Source organism: Peromyscus eremicus, chromosome 10 (assembly GCF_949786415.1).
Source record: "Peromyscus eremicus chromosome 10, PerEre_H2_v1, whole genome shotgun sequence".
Classification (NCBI taxonomy): Eukaryota; Metazoa; Chordata; class Mammalia; order Rodentia; family Cricetidae; genus Peromyscus; species Peromyscus eremicus.
The window spans coordinates 68117070-68122065 of NC_081426.1; positions in this window are offsets into that span (position 1 = coordinate 68117070).

A 4996-nucleotide genomic window follows, 5' to 3' on the forward strand; every position below is an offset into this window, starting at 1 on the left:
GCATGGCTCTATTTACTTGGGTTCTTTCTAGTCCTTTTAAAATAGAGGGGATTCCAGTAATGTATGTGGTATTATGGAATCCATAGTCAAAAGTAATTCCCCCAAGCTTCAGAGCATTACCCATAAAATACACAAATCAGAATTTTGGAGAATCGAGGCTTTAGGTGGTGAGAATGATTGTTGTCCACCTTTCCAGTCTGTAACTGGAGCCCTGGGAATGGTCACATTGACTCAAGCGCTTTGACCGAAGCTTCCAGTCCCTCAGTTTTCATACACATGTCCAATTACCCACTCGACGTCTGTCCTTGGGTGTCTCAAGTATGCCACACGAAACAAATATCCTCTGAAACTGTGAGTGGTTAATAGTGGTCTATACCCTATTTAGAGACCCTGCCTCTAAAAAGAAAGCCAAGTGTGAGAGAAATCACATTGTATTCCTTCTAAAACTCCTATTAGCAGTTCATCCGAATGCTTAGTCATGGCCACCACCCCCTTTGTGATCTGCCCCATGCCTGCCCTCCAACCTTATGGCCTACCATTTGCTCCTGTGACATCCCAGAAACATCCTTTCAGTTCCTTGCTAATCACCGCCCACTTTCAGGCTTTGACACAGCCAAGGCGGCGAGCCCTTGCCTGCTTGCTGTTGTACCTATTCTTAAGCCTGCCTCCTCCGCTTTCATGTGTCAAAGGATCTTGGTGTGTTAAAGTGTTCCTACACTTCTCCCACCTACACACAGTACCCACAGCTTCTCTGTTCACTGTTTCTCCCATAATACTTCTTAGTTGCTTATGTATTTCTTTAATGTTCAATGGCTTTCTTTGTAACCATCTCTCCTACCAGATGATACACTTCAAGAGGAAAGGAACCACATGTTTTATTTACTACTTTTTACAGCATTTATTTCAGTAACTGAGGTAAATAGGTGATTGAGTGAATGAAATTAGAGATGCCAGAGAGATTTTCATATCCCCAACTATAATTGGAGGTAGAATGTCAATAAGTAGCTCTGGAAATTTATATACAAGTATAAAGGAGGGATAAGTTGGAATTGATTGGGGAAGATCATGTGACTAGTACTGTTGTCCTACTACTATTTGAGAAGCCAGAAGAATGTAGAGCACTGTTATAGAGTTATTTGTCTAAGAACATGAGACTGTAATAAACTTACCACCTATATAAGAAATAAACTTGTCACCGTAAATAGATAAAGCTAGCACCTGTGCAAGAGTAGTCGACACTGAAATAGATGAGTTACTGTCTGTGAAGTTATGTGACAGTGACTGAGAAAGCTACCACCTGTGTAACATGTGTAACACTGCAATAGAGGATGTTACCACCAGTATGCGATGCTAAGTGAAACCTAAAGCAGGCATCAGAGAGCATCAGGAATCTCATCATCTAAATAACTACTAATATTTGATGCCAGAAACCTCCTTTGGCCATGGTCAAAAGTTGTGAAAAGTCAAAAGTCAGTGGCCATCTCTAACTTCACATGCAAGCACAGCACTTAAGAAGAGGAATACTTGGAAATAGTCATTGGAACCATGTTGCTGCTGTGGCTGTCTCCTCTTCATCTTTCTCTTTGTGTGTGTGTGTGTGTGTGTGTGTGTGTGTGTGTGTGTGTGTGTGTTTGCGCTAAGGATCAAAGCACTCTACCCCTCAATTATATTTCCAGCTATTGGCTCTTTTTAAGACAAGTCTCAATAATGTATGTAGCCCAGGCTGCCCTCAAACTTGTGTTCTTCTTCCTGTCTATCCCTGAAGCCATATCTCCTTGAGTTCCTAGTGAGTGCTGCCCTTTTCTGTCCTCCTCTTTTCATTCCATGTTAAGTGACTAAGGCTTCAATAGCATCAAATTGAAGGTGTCTCTAAATTTTAAGAGCGGAAAGGGAGACTGTAATCTGTTGTAGAATATTATTTTAAGGTGTGTTACTTTTGTTTATGTTGCATTTGTTTAACTGTGAAGCTGTGTTACTTTGCCTGTCTAAAACACCCAATGTCTAATAAAGAACTGAATGGCCAATAGCAAGGCAGGAGAAAGGATAGGCGGGGCTGGCAAGCAGAGAGAATAAACAGAAGGAGAAATCTGGGAGAGGAAGGAAGTAGCCAGAGAAGAAAGAGGACATCAGGGGCCAGCCACCCAGCTACACAGCAAGCCACAGAGTAAGAAGCAAAGAAAGGTATATAGGAATAGAGAAAAAAAGATAAAATGGGAAAATTTAAGTTAAGGAAAGCTGGCTAGAAACAAGCCAAGCTAAGGCTGGGCATTTATAATTAAGAATAAGCCTCAGTGTGTGATTTATTTGGGAGTTGGGTGGCAGGCTCCCAGAGAGACAAAGAATAAGAAAACAAAAAGCAACAGTAATCTCACCCATAGGCAGATTTATCAATATCACCCAATACTTACCAACACAGGAAGAAAGAAACCGCTGAAGAAACTGCTGGCCAGAAGTGCGTTGAACTAAATCAAAGCACACATCCCCACCATTTGATATGGTCAAGGTGTGATATTTCTTGTGATTTGACTGGATGGAAGTACTGTCTGGGCTTGAACCATTTTGACACATACAGGGAAAGGAAATTATAACAATAAGAAGACTAGGTATACTTCTGTGGGGGCAAAGGGGTGGACATTAAACCTGATCTGTGTCCATGTTGAGCATGGGTCTGTGCCATGGGAGGCTACCCCAGTTTCTAGGAGAACTCAGCATACCTCATTAAATAGCAAGTACTTGGATACAATATGGATTTCAGGCAGTATAAATGTATTCCCTTTTTTTCCAAGTTCCTACTACTATGGAGATGGACCAAGGATGGGAAGAAAAAGAACAGGCTAACACAACCCTGTTTGAGACCAGCCTTGGCTACATGGCTACACCCTGTCTTAAAGCAGCATCCTCCATCTTCAGAGTTCCTTGAATTTAGTTTTGACTTGGAACTGAAACTGGAGTTTCAACTCGGGTAGATTTAATAACCCAGTGTCGGGAGAGGTTAACACACTCAAGCTTTAAGGGATTTGCTACATATTGCTCCTAGAATTTTAATGCACATGCCAATCACCAAGGCATCTCATTAAAGTGGAAATTCAACCCAGTTAGTTTGGATAGGGCCAGAGATCATGCACTTCTAACAAGTTTCCTGGAAATACTCATAACACTAGGAGGAAATTTGATTAAGACACTGTCAGTAGAGGAGGGGATTTCAATAGCACACAGTTGTCAAGGACAGTTCAAAATACTAGATGGAATAAAAAGTGTCGACTTTCATAAGCCACAATTATTGCGTATTGGACAATTTAAAACTGTCAAGTTTCCGCCCTATCAATGTGTTCAATATAATGAATATTACATATCAGTTTTCTCACAGACTGACAAATACCTTATATCCCGCTGAAACGACAACTGTATTTATGAAATAGTAGAGACTTATAATCATAAGCATGAGCCTTTGCTAGAAGAATGTGTGTATATACCTTGTGGGAGGGTGAGGCTGGAATCACACACAACCATCCTGTTCTAACATACTACAGTTGTACAGTTTTTACAAGTGTTAGTCTTCAGAACTGTGTTGGTGGATTAAACCCTTATTACTGGATGGATCAGAGTTAAGGGAAGGTTTACCTTTTATTTTAACTCATTTTAACATCAAAAAGAAGTGGAAAGCTACTTAAAAAAAAAGAGAGAGGGGCTAGAGGAATAGTTCAGTGGTTAAGAGCACTGGCTGCTCTTTCAGAGGACCTGGGTTCAATTCTCAGCACCATCATGGCAGCTCACAAGTGTCTATATGTCCAATTCCAGGGGATTTGGTGCATTTTCTGGCTTCTTTGAGCACCAGGCACAGGTGATGCGCAGAGTAACATGCAGACAAAACACCCATACACATAAAAATAAAATTTGCCGGGCAGTGGTAGTGCATGCCTTTAATCCCAGCACTCGGGAGGCAGAGACAGGTGAATCTCTGTGAGTTGGAGGCCAGCCTGGTCTACAAAATGAGTTCCAGGATAGGTTCCAAAAGCTACACAGAGAAACCCTATCTCAAGAAAGCAAAACAAACAAACAAATAAATAAATAAATAAATAAATAAATAAATAAATAAATAAATAAAATTTAAAACCAAAGGGAAGGACTACATTGTGGAGAGGTTTTCACTTGGTTTCACTGGAAGGAAAGGTGATGCTCATGTTTACATGCATTAGAGAGCACAAAAACAGCACTGTGACTTCAGGATAATGTGGCTCTTCCCTTCAGCCCACCACTGTTGTGTCCTGAACCAGAATGAATCCATCTGTTTCACGAGGCATCCAGGAATTAAATGGACATAACTAGGTAGCCATTTCTTTGGTAAGATTTTCCTAGAAAATCGACTCTACAATGTATCAACTCAGAGTCTGTAGAGACGGCTCCCCTGGTAAACTGCAAACATGAGCCTTGGTCCGGGTCCTCAGCACCCACCTTAAAGCCAGGTTTGGCACTGTGTGCCTGTCAGGCAGCATGGGGGGGGGAGCACAGTGCAGGGACCTAAGGATGGCACAAGGGAGCGCACTTCTTGCTCAGCCAGGCCCGCTTTGTCATGAGAGGCCCTATCTCAGAACTTAAGGTGGAGAGCAGTTAAGGAAGACACCCAGAGTTGACCTCTGACCTCCACATGCACACTCACAGGCATGGACACCTCTACAGACATGGGTGCAGACATACAAAATGTATTAATTTAACTTATAAAGTTATATATATTTCCTCTCATGGGCCTTTTTGGAAGTGATTAAGGAACACAGAAGACTTAAAGTATTTGTTGGTGTTGTCCAACAGTAGTCAGAAAAAAGTAAGTCACAGAAAAATATTAAGGAGCAAAAATTCATATTTGCAAGAGACAATAATCTTAAATACCTGGAAGATTTTCAGTTGCCATGTAGGCTATAGTTCTTACATAAAGATGAAAATAAGGTCCATACATTTTTATCTGATTATAAAGTCAATAGGAAATAAAGCATTTGATACA